Source organism: Melanotaenia boesemani, chromosome 5 (assembly GCF_017639745.1).
Source record: "Melanotaenia boesemani isolate fMelBoe1 chromosome 5, fMelBoe1.pri, whole genome shotgun sequence".
Classification (NCBI taxonomy): Eukaryota; Metazoa; Chordata; class Actinopteri; order Atheriniformes; family Melanotaeniidae; genus Melanotaenia; species Melanotaenia boesemani.
The window spans coordinates 25,205,835-25,220,744 of record NC_055686.1 but is presented as its reverse complement, the minus strand read 5'-3'; the positions used below and the strand labels follow the sequence as shown (position 1 = coordinate 25,220,744).

The following is a 14,910-nucleotide window of genomic DNA, read 5'->3' as shown; positions in this document are numbered from 1 at the left end:
TGAAAACTATAAAAGTTATACCATTGTTCAAAACAGGAGACAAACACAAATCTAAAAAAATTACAAGCCTGTTTCATTGCTTTCACAGTTTTCTAAAATCCTGAAAAGTTATTTATGAAAAGACTGGATAGAACAGCCATTGATTGCTGTCAAAGCAAACAAGTATGCGCTTGTTTAAAGAAAATACCCCCAAACACATGTTTATATTCATTCTTTCTTGTATTTATTTTTTCCTAAGATAAATAAATAAAAAAATAAAATATTATGATTATAAAAGGGGGGCAGGAATAAATAAGTTTTTAAACTTCATCCTGCTCCTTTTCAGACTCTATAGCAACTGTTACTTTTTCATTTACTCTGATTAATTTGTGTTATTTTTTGTTCAAAATAAAAATCAATCAGTCAATCAAACACATGGACAATATTTCAGTTTATCTCTCATATAGTGCAAAATAAATAAAAAAGAATCCATTCTATTCTTCACCATATTAAATATAAACCCATTCTTTAAATAAACTACTCTCTCTTCCATCACTACAAAGCAACATGGAATTCATGACTGTAGGTTTTACTTCATTCACTTCATCTCTTCACAAAACTATGGAACAATAAAAATGTCTTCTTCCTGACAAATATCTCAATATTTGTGTCATCAAACATGCTGTTCCTTACGATCGTCATATCGCTGCTGTCGGGCGCAAACCTCCTGTGTCCAAAACTGTTATTTTTCAAGAAATTAATAAAACTTTATGGTTTTTGTAATAATCGAACATAATACCATCAAACTTGGTATTGTGTTTTACATTATTGTCATATATTTGATTGTGTCATTACTTTATTAATATTTTACCCAAATCAAGCTTACATGGAGTTAAAAGGGTTCTTGCTGATGTAAAATGGATAAAGGAGGTTTTGTCACTGATTATGACGTCGCATCAGCTGCAGAAGCTCATCATCATGTTATCATCAACTTACAGGTTGCAGTTTATTATTAACTATTTCTGTGCTGTTATCCTGTTGCTTAATACATTTGGCTTAAATCTATTATAAAATATAACTGTTATTATCAGGTAAATAACGGACTAAACTGCACTTCAACTTACCGTTTTACACCAGCTGTTCTCCAATTCTGCATCTCATGTCTCAAAAGAAATCATTATCATTTATGGCGTCTGTTTAAATAAAAAGTTTATGCATTTATAACATTATTCATTTTGTCAAACATTGTAATGTTGCAGCTGCAGTGTTTGCATGGTTGAAGGTAACACCAAATAAAATAAGTAAAATCAAACAGAATTTTAGCCAGTTACTTTATTACTTCATTATTGCTGCATGAGATCTCAAAGATACACAAACCAGCCCTACTTCCCTATGGCATGCATTAACACAAAATAACATCATGGTTGAAAGAAGCAACACTAGATTGTCGACTGCATTCAGATAAATTATTTATTGGTTCTCTAATGCTGGAACTCTTTTCTATTTTTTTCTTTTCTCTTTCGTTTCCCGAGTTTGGCACCTGGTGGTGTTGTTCTGGGTAGATTCATGGTTTGCTGCACCATTTAACACGCCATGCGTTCCTATTCCACACTTGTTAAGATTATAACGATGAGCGTCCAAAAAATGTTTCTTTTCTGAGCTGCTGGACTTTTACAGATAAGATAAATTATGACATTCTTTCACTTTTGTATATAGGATGTCTGAACTAGTTAATGTGCTTTAATTTAAATTTCATTACAAAAAATACAAAAATTACTGAAACACCATTGTAGTGATGAATATTTTTTCACATGAGTTATTTTATGATAAATGAAATCTGTACATTTATTCATTTTTGAGTTTTCCATCCTGCTCAACTTTCTAAAAAACGAGAAAATAAACGGACAAAAAGTGATTATTTTAATGTTTTTTTTAACAAGCATTCACTTTAGCTTTTCAGACATTTGCTCACAACAATGCCACTAAATTAATGTAAAATAAATTTTAAAATGAGCTCTTTGTCCACTTTCCTTCTATCACCTATTTCCGTATGTTTGCTCTGTGTTCTTTGTTTTGAAAGGCTGTGACTGTGTATTTAAATACGATCTTGAATGTTTTCTTTTTCCTTTCTTTAGGAACTATGGCAGAACATCCAAAAGCAACATATTATGTTTTCAGAAACAACTTTGTGTCTGAATGTCAGTAAAAATCCTCCATATTTTGGTGGTAAATGGGAATTCTCTGGTAAAGTTATTTATACTGAGAGAGGCATCAATTCCAGCTTTAAAGAGAAAACACGGCCTGGTCGCAGAAACTTTTCCCTTTGTATAAAAATGTTTATTATCATTGACACCAGTATCTATAAAGTGATTATAATTCAGTATCTGAGACATATCAAGTCTTCATACAAGGTAGATCCTTTGGCAGTACTTTGTATGTAGCCTGTACTATACATTGATCTTCTCTATTTATATGTCTGTACTGAATATTGACCTGGTAGAAAGTGCAAATAAATCTTTGCTGTCTTTACAAGACATTACAAAAGGATGATTGTGACGAAGCCGTCTCGTCACTGACAGCTGTCCCTACTGAGTTCATAAACGCGCACACAGACACACACACACACACACATACTCGCCTGGTCAGTTCCCCGGGGACAGACTCCCGCCAAAGTCCGACAGTCATATTACAACAGTAAACCACACAGGAATACAGTCTGCCTCACGTAGCGACTTATTAAGGGTGCACACTTAAAATTTTGCTAGGCTGATTGATTACATGGCGTTTGCTGGTTACTTACCGTCCTCTTCCTGTCACTGCTGTGGCTTTGGTCAAAACCGAGGCCATATCCAATCCATTGTTAAGTTGCCGACCTTGCCGACATCCGGAAGTGACGTCACGACCACGTGAGCACTCCGGTTCGCGCCAAACATTTTTATTTTTAAAAACCATTTATTACTTTGCTGTTTCTGCTACTGTGATTAATATGAATATTCAAAACGAATGTGTAGAATTTGTGTTATTTTTGTAATTATTTTATTTATGTGGAAACATAACAAGAACTTATCTAAAGTGATTTATTTGTAGAAATTAAGGATTATTAAGCATAAGGGGCGGGGCTTAGAGTATTTAAAGGGAAGCCTGAGAAGAAGGATTCATTCATTCATTGAGTTGCATTGCTGGCAACTGGAAGGACTGTTCGGAGACAGAAGGTTGGATTATTTTTGGCTGGTTTAAAGAGAGACAAAAGTCATATGTTTGTTATTTTTCTTTTTTTTCCATTCTTTTTGTAAATATGTAAATATAATTGCATTGGAGTTTTTGGACATTTCTCGCACTGCTGAGCACAGTTTGGGAGCCACGGGCACAACAAATCCACCACAAACTGACAAACGACTTGCCTGTTTTATTGGTTGGCGAAGAACCCCGCCACAAGTGGTGTCAGAAGTGGGATGGCAAGTCGTGGAAAAAGGTCAGCCCGCCCACCCAGACGGACTGGTTTACGCTCACAGGCAAAGGAGGAGTTGGACCAGGGCGCCGGTGCAGCAGGTGGTGAGGAAACCGGCTGGGACACAGAGATGACCTCGGAGGAAGAGGAGGGGACGTCTCTGACTTTTCCTGGACCATCGGGGGTGTCATCGGACCTGGTCACCATGGTGAAGACCTTCTTGGAGGCACAGCAGAAGAGGGAAGAGGGTTTACTGCGTGAACTGCGGGACCTCAGGGTGTCCCTCCGTCCTACCGCCCCTCCGCGACCTCAAGCTCCAGCTCCTGGATCCGTGACATCAGCCCCCAGCACAGCAACTGCTAGTAGCCCAAGACTGCCTACACCTGCCCCTCGCCGGCGTGATGTTGGCTCTTTCACGCCACCGAGTGATGCAGAGGAAGCAGTAACTGGATCAGACCATCAGAGGCCAGACTCTATATACCATACACAACCAAAGATTCCTCCACATCAGGTGGGAGAGGATATTGAAAACTACTTGTTACGCTTTGAAAGAATGGCTAAAACCTGGAAATGGCCAGAGACTGAATGGGCATGCAGACTGGTTCCCCTTCTCTCAGGAAAAGCTCTGGAGGCTTATACCTCCATGGATGAGGATAGAGCGCACTCATACAGAGACCTTAAAGAAACTTTATTGAGCAAGTTTGACATATCACCAGAGACATACAGACAAGAGTTTCGCTGTGCATCTGTGCCACATGGAGAAACGCCCACTGAGACATATCACCGCTTAAAAGGACTCTACTGCCGTTGGATTCAGCCGGAGCAACGGACCAAAGAGCAGATCGGGGAGGCCATCATCCTGGAGCAACTTCTTCGCGTCCTGTCACCAGAGGTGAGAACCTGGGTGAAGGAACATGAACCAGCAGATGGATTGACAGCAGCAAAACTGGCTCTACAGTACCTCAATGCACGCAGAGGAGGACCATCTACACGTACCACCACCTTGGCTCGACCCACCACCAACGTACGGCCTCCAGCCCTTCCGATATCGCAGGTCTGGACACAACGGGGAGCAACAGTACGACATCCTCCAGGTATCACCAGCACAGGGACTGAACAACCAGCAACCGATAAGACACTGATTTGCTATTATTGTCAGCAGCCTGGACACAAAGCTTCAGTTTGTCCACTGAAAAAAACAAAAGTCACTGGTGCATGTTATGTACCCAGAAATGAGCTGGAACCAACTGAAAATGACAAAATGAGGAAGAGCGCATATAAAACTGACAGTGAATGGTGAATCTGTAACAGCACTAATTGACAGTGGTAGCTTTACATCCCTCATCAACAGACGTCTTGTTCCAGTTGGTAGGATGGACTACAGTAATACCACAGACATTGTGTGTGTTCATAGAGATAATCATGCTTACCCTCAGACTGAAATAACTGTTAATCGATGAGCAACCTTATTTTCTGACTGTTGGGGTGGTAGATAATCTGCCTGTGGACCTTCTTTTGGGGAGGGACTTGCCAGTGTTGATGTGTTTGCTACAGAAAGGGGAGACTGATGAAATTGCAGGGACTGATAATGTTGATGCTAACACCAATGATACTGCTAATGCTAATGACCAGGAGTGTGTTTCTTGTCTAGTTATTACTAGAGCCCAGGCAAAGGCTGGGGTCATGCCTCTCCCAGACTTGGATGGTAGTCTGTGTGAGGGTGGCATAAAAGGGCCTAAAAAGTCTAGACGGCAACGTCGTTTTGAAAAACAGCTTGGTATAACTGAACACAATGTACAAGGTTTAAACACAGACAAAATATGGGAGATACCTGAAAATATTGTGGAATTACAGAAGCAAGATAGCACATTGGAGCCCCTGTTTGCCAAGGTGATGGATGTTGGGAATGTTAATCCTGTGGGGAATGATTTCTTTATTGTTGAAAGTGGTATATTGTATATAAGCAGTGACAACCACAAACGCCTTGTAATCCCAATTAGCCGCAGACCCTTAGTAATGCATTTAGCTCATACTGTTCCATGGGCTGGGCACCTTGGACGACTTAAAACTTACATACGCGTTAGCTCACGGTTTTATTGGCCTGGTATGTACACAGACATTCAATCATACTGCATGACATGCCCAACCTGTCAGAAAACATGTACTCCTCGCAGGTCAGATCGTGCTTGCCTTCAACCACTTCCAGTTATCTCCACACCATTTCGAAGGATTGCCATGGACATTGTTGGACCACTGGTAAAGAGCAGCCAGGGACATCAATACATCCTGGTCATCTGTGACTACGCTACCTGGTACCCTGAAGCCTTTCCCCTGCACACCATCACTTCTTCAGCCATTGTCCATGCTTTGGTTGAACTGTTTTCCAGAATGGGGATCCCTGATGAGATACTGACAGACCAGGGTACCAACTTCTGCTCCAGACTCATGCAGCAATTCCACAAACAGCTAGGCATCCATGCTATTAAAACCACACCCTACCATCCACAGACTGATGGACTGGTCGAGAGATTCAACCAGACTTTGAAGCAGATGCTGCAGAAATTTGTGGCTGACACGGGTAAGGACTGGCATCGCTGGTTACCTTTTCTCCTCATTGCCTATCGTGAGGTCCCTCAAGCCTCCACCGGTTTCTCCCCGTTTGAACTCCTGTACGGCTGGGACGTCCAGGGACCCCTGGATCTACTCCGCAAAAGCTGGGAAGGTCCTGCTAGCAACACCGAAGAGAGAGGTGTGGTGCAGTTCATCCTGGAGATGAGAGAACGTTTGGCCAAATACAAAGAAGAAGCAGAAAGTAATTTACAAGAGGCACAACGGACACAAAAGAGATGGTACGACCAGCAGGCACGGCAGCGGGACTTCAAACCAGGTCAGAAGGTGCTCCTACTCCTTCCTTCCTCCAACAGTAAACTGTTGTCAAAGTGGCAAGGACCATACACCATTACCCGGAAAATGGGCCCTGTGACATATGAAGTGTTTCATCCTGATAAGAAGAAGCCGAAACAGACTTACCATGTCAACCTACTAAAGAGATAGAAAGAACCTCAGAATCAGGTGGTGACAGTGGGCCTAGTGGTGAGAGAGGAAGAGTTTGAGAAGGAAAACCCAAGTTGGGACACCTTAACCCAGACTGCAACACCAGTGCTTTCCCATCTCACACATGACCAAGCATCAGACCTTCTACAAGTGTTCCAGGAGGCACCGTCCCTGTTTGGAACAACACCAGGCAGAACCTCAGTCACTCAACATGTCATCCGGTTAAAGGACAACCGACCCATCAGACAACGTCCATACCGCGTTCCTCAGCAGCTGGTTGGGAAACTGAAGGAGGAGATCACAACCATGCTGGAGATGGGAGTGATCGAGCCATCAGAATCAGAGTGGTGCAGCCCAATGGTCCTCCTAACCAAAAAGGATTGCTCACTATGGCCCTGCATCGATTTCAGAAAGCTGAACGCCATTTTAGAGTTTGAGGCCTATCCCATGCTAAGAATTGATGACCTGCTGGAGAGAATTGGATCTGCCACGTACATCACCACACTGGATATGTGCAAAGGATACTGGCAAGTACCTTTGGAGCCCTCCTGCCGACCCTACACAGCTTTTCGCACACCTGCTGGCCTTTTTCAGTTCACGGTCATGCAGTTTGGCCTCCATGGAGCCCCAGCAACCTTCCAGAGACTGATGGACAGGGTCCTCCAGGGGTATGAAGACTTCAGTGCTGCCTATTTGGATGATGTGGTCATCTTTAGCAACACCTGGGAAGAGCATATCAAACATCTGAGGAGAGTCCTGGGAGCCATTCAGCAGGCCGGGCTGACTTTAAATATTGCCAAGTGTGAGTGGGCTAAACAAGAGGTTCGATACTTGGGATACCAGCTGGGACGAGGAGAGGTATGGCCACAGGTGGACAAAGTGGAGGCCATCCTTAACTGCCAGCAACCACGGACCAAAAAGGAGGTTCGTTCCTTCCTGGGTTTGGCTGGCTGGTATCGCCGTTTTGTACCGCAGTTCGCAACCATCGCTGCCCCACTTACAGCACTTACCACCAAAGACCAGAAGAACCCTGTGGCATGGAATGAGGAATGTGAGGAAGCCTTCAGAGCCCTTAAGGGACAGCTGTGTTCATCTCCGGTCCTGCGCAGCCCAGACTTTAACAAGAAGTTCCTGGTGCAAGTGGATGCATCAGCCGTGGGAATCGGAGCAGTCCTGGCCCAGGGTGAGGAAGGAGCTGAGCAACCCATCCTGTATCTGAGCAGGAAGCTACTTCCCCGTGAGACCACATACTCTGTCATTGAAAAAGAAGGACTGGCAATAAAATGGGCATTAGAAAGTCTGCGCTATTATCTGTTGGGCAGAGAATTTGATCTAGAGACTGATCATCGTGCTCTTACCTGGATTAGTTCAATGAAGGACAATAATAGCCGGCTTACACGGTGGTACCTCTCACTGCAGCCTTTCAAGTTCCACATCCGCCATCGATCTGGAAAATCCAATGTCGTAGCAGACCATCTGTCACGGTTGCCAAACATTGCCAACCTTGGGGAAGAGAGGGATAATGTGATGAAGCCGTCTCGTCACTGACAGCTGTCCCTGCTGAGTCCATAAACACGCACACAGACACAGACACACACACACACACACACACATACTCGCCTGGTCAGTTCCCCGGGGACAAACTCCCGCCAAAGTCCGACAGTCATATTACAACAGTAAACCACACAGGAATACAGTCTGCCTCACGTAGCGACTTATTAAGGGTGCACACTTAATATTTTGCTAGGCTGATTGATTATATGGCGTTTGCTGGTTACTTACCATCCTCTTCCTGTCACTGCTGTGGCTTTGGCCATATCCAATCCATTGTTAAGTAGCCGACATCCGGAAGTGACGTCACGACCACGTGAGCACTCCAGTTCGCGCCAAACATTTTTATTTTTAAAAACCATTTATTACTTTGCTGTTTCTGCTACTGTGATTAATATGAATATTCGAAATGAATGTGTAGAATTTGTGTTATTTTTGTAATTATTTTATTTATGTGGAAACATAACAAGAACTTATCTAAAGTGATTTATTTGTAGAAATTAAGGATTATTAAGCATAAGGGGCGGGGCTTAGAGTATTTAAAGGGAAGCCTGAGAAGAAGGATTCATTCATTCATTGAGTTGCATTGCTGGCAACTGAAAGGACTGTTCGGAGACAGAAGGTTGTATTATTTTTGGCTGGTCTAAAGAGAGACAAAAGTCATATGTTTGTTATTTTTCTTTTTTTTTTCCATTCTTTTTGTAAATATGTAAATATAATTGCACTGGAGTTTTTGGACATTTCTCGCACTGCTAAGCACAGTTTGGGAGCCACGGGCACAACAAATCCACCACAAACTGACAAATGACTTGCCTGTTTTATTGGTTGGCGAAGAACCCCGCCACATCATGTTCTCAGAAACAACTTTGTGTCTGAATGTCAGTAAAAATCCTCCATATTTTGGTGGTAAATGGGAATTCTCTGGTATTATTTATTTATACTGAGAGAGGCATCAATTCCAGCTATAAAGAGAAAAGACGGCCTGGTCGCAAAAATTTTTTCCCTTTATATAAAAATGTTTATTATCATTGACACCAGTATCTATAAAGTGATTATAATTCAGTATCTGAGACATATCAAGTCTTCATACAAGGTAGATCCTTTTGCAGTACTTTGTATGTAGCCTGTACTATACATTGATTGCACGGTGGTGTGGTGGTTAGCACCGCAGCCTCACAGCAAGAAGGTCACCGGTTCGAATCTTGGCTGTGGGGGGTTCGAACCTTGAGGGCGGTGGCCTTTCTGTGTGGAGTTTGCATGTTCTCCCCGTGTATGCATGGGTTCTCCGGCTTCCTCCCACCGTCCAAAGACATGCATGATAGGTTAATTGGTTATTCTAAATTCTCCCTAGGAGAGAGTGTGTGTGTGAATGGTTGTTTGTCCCCTATGTGTTGGCCCTGCGACATACTGGTGACCTGTCCAGGGTGTACCCTGCCTCTCACCTGTTAAAATGCTGGGAAAGGCACCAGCTCACCCACGACCCATATGGAATAAGCGGTCAAGATAATGGATGGATGGATTTTCCTATAATTTTATTAAATCTTGTATATTAGATTTTAAATAGGTAGATATTTTGATTGTTTGTCATTCTTATATATTGTGAAATTTACTAAGATATTATAAGAACAAGCCAGTCTTTTGAATGGCTCTCTGAAATAAACGGCTCCTCAAGATCTGGCTCCCTTCAAAGAGCCATTAATCCCTTCTCTAGTGAGAGCCGACTCCCAGTTTTTCCTTTTTTTTTCTTTTTGCTGCTTCCTTAGCTCTCAGTGCTAATCCCAGCTCTGCCCACGGCACTGCTTTGTTTGAATTGGTCAGCATGGACAGGCGGCCAATTACATGTGAGGATATAGGATCATACCATTATGTGAAATCAGAGGGGGGGATAGATGGCCCTACACTGAGTGACACAGCAGACAGCCATGAGTAGAGTAATGAGTGAGTGTGTCCTGTCATCAAATCCTATTCACAGAGGGGGGGAAACCGGATCTTCCAAGAAGAGGGATCTTATTTTTATGAATGCCAACCTGCCCTGAGGACATTAATGCTGCTTTCTTGAGTTTGGTTCTTATTCCGTTTTGTGGATGTTTTTGCTGTTTTTTTGTTCATTTCTGCAAAGAAAGAGTTACTTAAACAAAAGTAAGTGGTTTTGTATCAGAATAAATGCAAAAAGGAGGCAAATATAAGGCATCTCAAAAAAATGCTGAGCACAAAGTGGTTTTCAAAAAACAATTCATCAATTTTTGAGAAGGTAAATTATGGAACTGTACCACACATTACCTACTGATTTTACCTAAAGGCTGCTACATACATAAGGGTTTTCTAAATCTGAAGATTTTTTTATCAGTTAGAGACTGTTTCAGTCCACAAAGTCACAACTCAGGAGTTGCGGTCTTTCCACACACACATGAAGACTTTGGTCCTAAATACCGAACATGTTCAATACTTCTGGTTGTCGGCCACAATCTGGTTCAGAGCCGATTGTCTGGACGAAGTCGCTCCTAACACACCTCAGACCAAATTTTATAGGATAATCTTATAAGACTTAGGATAATCGAACGATTGCTGTCCTTGTTAGAGAAGGGGGAAAATCGAGACAAAAACAGCCCGATATCTTTATGTGTGTACCAGCTAAACACTTTTGGCATCGAGTGTCTGTAGAAGTGCGACAGCAACAAACACCCACCAGCTCACGTGTTTAAGGTGCAGCAAAGTTCTGATGCCTCACTTTTTGACTTTTCTCCACAGTTTTTTGTCCCACCAGCGTGAATAATTGTGTCAAAGACATTAAACACATTACATAGACTGTAGAAAGTCCTGGTGTATAATAAACTGTCACAGTTTTAGGCTGGGATGGGATTTCCCAGCTGCCTCTGAAGGCATCTTACCTCTGACTCTGCTTTACTCTGATTGCTAATGCTTTCAACCTGTGTTGCTCCCTAGATAAGCAGGAGTCTCTGCTGCTTACTGCCAGATAATCAGCGTTTACTCCTGTACGTTTCCAGCCCTTCATCTGCCTGCTTCAGCTTGGTGACGTTTTGCTCTATTTTTTGTGCAGCTGTCTTGGACTTTGACCTTCGGATTATTTTACGGATTGGATATGGATTCTGGCCCGAACTTATTTCCCTTTAGGATGAAAAGAAGGAAATACTGGAGCTCTTGGAGTGCTCTGCCCGAACCAGAACAACCTGGTGCTATTAACCCTGTAGTTCTTCTTAGTGTATCTTCTGTTGTCGCTCGCAGTTTCCCGGTGGAGATTCCAGAGGGGTATTGCATGAAACCAAGATAAGCGATTAAGCCGGGATATGTTGGTTATCCTGGCTGAATTTAGCCCTAAGTCGGTTGCATGAAAGCAGCTCAAACTAAACCCGGCCAAGTTACTGTGGTGATTTATCCGCTGCAGCTAGCCTGCTTCAGACCAGGCTAACTGCCGGAAGATTAATCCTAGCGAGTCACCTGCATGTCCAACGTCAATTCTGTGAGGAATTAATGTATTTTACAGCATGTCCATGGTCTTCCTAAGTATGGCGCATCATTTTAATCATCCAGTATTAAAATATTACATATACAGTCAATGTACATTTAATCGAAATCTGTTCGTAATCGCAACAGCCTTTTTATATGGATTTGAGTTGCAGTATTATTACTCAGGCCAAGTGTTATATTGCCATGCTAATGAAGACTGCTCGTCAAATTGCTGTCAGAGGTTTTATAAATATGTGTTTTATTGCATTAATTGAGATTACAAAACCCAGTGGATGAGGTTACAAAGTGTATTCAAAGAAATCCGTGATGAGGGCAATGTTGAATATATAGGTCCAACTCCCCTTCACCTGTTCCCTCTTCATGATGGCTTTCCCTTTTTCGGAGGATGTGCTGGACGAGGAAGCCCGCATCCTCAGAAGAGCATTCAGACGTGAGCGAGTCTTCAGGGACAGGTCACATCCCCTGGCCTTTGGAGATGACTATGTCATTGAGAGATACAGATTTTTGGTTACTGGATTTCCAGGTCCAGTTTTCTGAGTGTCTGGCGTTTAATCTCAAGATCCAGCTCCATTCCTTGGAGCTTGCTCTTTTTGAGTCAGCTTTTAACATCTGCCAGCTCTGTCTCTCTCTCCAGGTGCCCTGAATAAAGCGTTCTGACAGTTTGTGAGGTCTGTAAAGGAAATGTCAATTAGCACAGCAGGATTTGTGCATAACGTAGATGTACTTTAGCCAATACTCACAATGTTACCAGGCCGCTTAGGAGACTGTGCAGCATCCGGGTCCTGTTACACATTTTCTATTAGTACCACATCACTGACTTCATATCCTTCATGGAATAAATAAGCAGGCCAATCCCATAAAATTGACAGGACTCCACTGACACAGTCTCGTCATCTGCAGACGTGCATTCTGCAGCTGCAGATGTATCTTCCCCCTGCCATACACATGCAGCGAGAGGACTTGGATTAAGATTTCACAGAACATACCAAGCCTGTGATTTCGAGACACTGTACTAACCGGATCATCTTCTGGTGGCTCCAAAAGTGTAATTGTGTTCCCAGACACTGCAAGGTTATCCAAAGTCAGACACTATATTATATTTGATTGTGTTCCATGTGCAGTAGAATTGCAGTATGTGATGTACCTTGTATGAAGCGGAGAGTTTCTGTGGCTGGGACAGAGTCAGCTATTGTCCCTCCCTGGATCCCCTCCATCACTGGCCTCCCTTTATTTAAATGGAGTGCCAGTTCCTCTGCTGGAGTCACATCCTGGCTTGGTGGGCCGCCCCCTGTGCCAGTTCTATAGGCCTTTTATTTTTAACTGCTACAATCAGACATTGAACATGTCAGCAGACACCTCATCTATTCACCTCATTTGTTCACTGTTATCTACTTTGGAGTCACTTACCAGCCTGCAAAATGTTCTTATATTTAATTTTTTCTTGCTGCCAGGTCCTTTCATGGCCAGACAGGTTTGTCCTTTATGAAGAACAGAAAGATAAAATAGATAAAAACGTTACATGAGGAAAATAGATTAAATGACACATTGTGGATAATTGTTTGCACCTAATCATACTCTACATTTCCTGAGTAACATGCACCTGCTTGTCACTCTTAAAGTATACAACAGTGAGTGGATTTGAAAAGTAACTCCTTTAATTGTAGCCTAATTATGACAGTTCCAGTGGAGCACTGTTTATTAATTGTACAGTTTTTGACTACTTACGCATTGAGCTGGTCGGCTATTGTCTGCCAGGCTCTCTCGCGTTCTTTACTTATGGCATTGGTATTGCCTTTTTTCCTTATAATATCCTTAACTTCGTCAGAGAACTCCGTCAGGAGCTGTTGTTCAGCGGCCGTGACGTAGGACGCGCGACTTTTATCCATTTCCCCATCGGTGATTCTGTGAGCGATCGCGAGGTCTGCTTCAGTATGCCGTGCACACGCACTTATCCCAACTATCTTCACCTGGCTTAACCTAGCCGCACCTTCTCATCCTGGCTCAGCAAACGTGCAACCAATTAAGCCAGGAGAGGCCGCGCAAGCTAGGTCAAGCTGGGCTTTCTTAATTATCCTGGATTTCTTTATTCTGGTTTCGTGCAATACCCCTCAGATCAGGATTGTATCACTTCTGCTGGTACATTGTTTATTTACCTGAAACATTGCCCTACGGTCATTCAGTCCTCAAACTCAGTTCTCCTACATCCACAGATGAGCCAACTGCCAAGGACCAGATATAACAGTCTTGAGACATCTTCCTGTGATATCTTATTCATCCAATCCTGAAGCTCTGATCTTTTGTGGGTTCAATCTGCTGAAGCGTGACATCTTTCTGTAAACTTTATATTGGTGACTTGCTGAGAAAAAGAAACGGGCCCATGCCATACAACCCAGTGTGTATGATCTGGACACTTGTTGAGGTTTCACAGCTCTAGCCGACATCTTTAAGGCCATTTATACCCGACACAGAAGATGGATACGCAGACGGATGGAGAGTTTCATCTGCCTCCAGTAACGCATGTAATTTGGTCCGTTTTTCAGGGAGCTTAGCTATTCGTTGCTTCATGCATAAAGCGGAGCAATACCAATGGAAATTGCCGGGCAGTGCTAAGCAGAATAGCTGACATGCAACCAGCGAAAGAAACACACCAGAGAAGAAGAGGATCAGTAAGGGGGGGGGGGGGGCAGAAGAAAAATGAAGACGAGAACTGCAGAAATTGCGCAAGCTTTTGAAGAAAGACTATATGTGAGTATTTACAGCGTGTTGGGCGGCTGGAACCAGCCTGGACAACTTTGCTCAGACAGGTTTCTTACAAGCACCTGATCTCTTAAGAATTCAACAACAAAAAAAATCCATGTATAAAAAAATTACATACTGGATCTACATAATGAGGAGTTGGTGTGTCACAAAACTGTCTGCTTGCAACATCGAGTTCTACAACTATTTCTGATCTTTTGTGATGTTTGTGCTCCTGGTTTCTCATGTCAGACCAATATTTCAGCCTCTGCCTGTGGTACAATTTTGTATAATGTGTTCCCATGTAAAGCAGATTGAGGTGATGTGTAACAACGTCGTCATTGTCATCCATTAGGAATTTAACCCAGGAACTTAATAATTAGCTAATTTTTAGATAGGCCTGCTGATAAATCCACTCACTGTAGACTATAAGGAAAATAACAAGAGGCCAATACAATGTGACTTTATGCATTTCTAACGGTTGCTGTATCTTTCCATTGAGTCATTGTTCAGGTTTATCTGAACATCTTAAAACGTAAACGTAATTTTTTTTTTTTTTTTTCTGAAAAGAAATGAGGAAGTGGATTTATTTATTGTCAAATGTCACTGCAACAGAAAGCAGAAGGAGCTGAAATTAGAGCTTTTTATTCATTCAA

General features: G+C 42.5%; 1 protein-coding gene and 1 long non-coding RNA gene across 2 annotated transcripts in view; one reads left to right on the top strand and one right to left on the bottom strand.

The window, feature by feature from the left end:
* LOC121639980 (titin-like) overlaps positions 1–14,910 on the top strand; it is a 618,411-nt gene that overhangs the window by 463,667 nt on the left and 139,834 nt on the right. The window lies entirely within an intron of this gene.
* On the bottom strand, positions 4,314–4,875 carry LOC121640093. Its single transcript, XR_006010347.1, has 4 exons — positions 4,858–4,875; positions 4,654–4,674; positions 4,424–4,539; positions 4,314–4,327 (listed from the first exon to the last, which is right to left on the bottom strand). It is a non-coding gene; the product is annotated as an uncharacterized LOC121640093 (long non-coding RNA).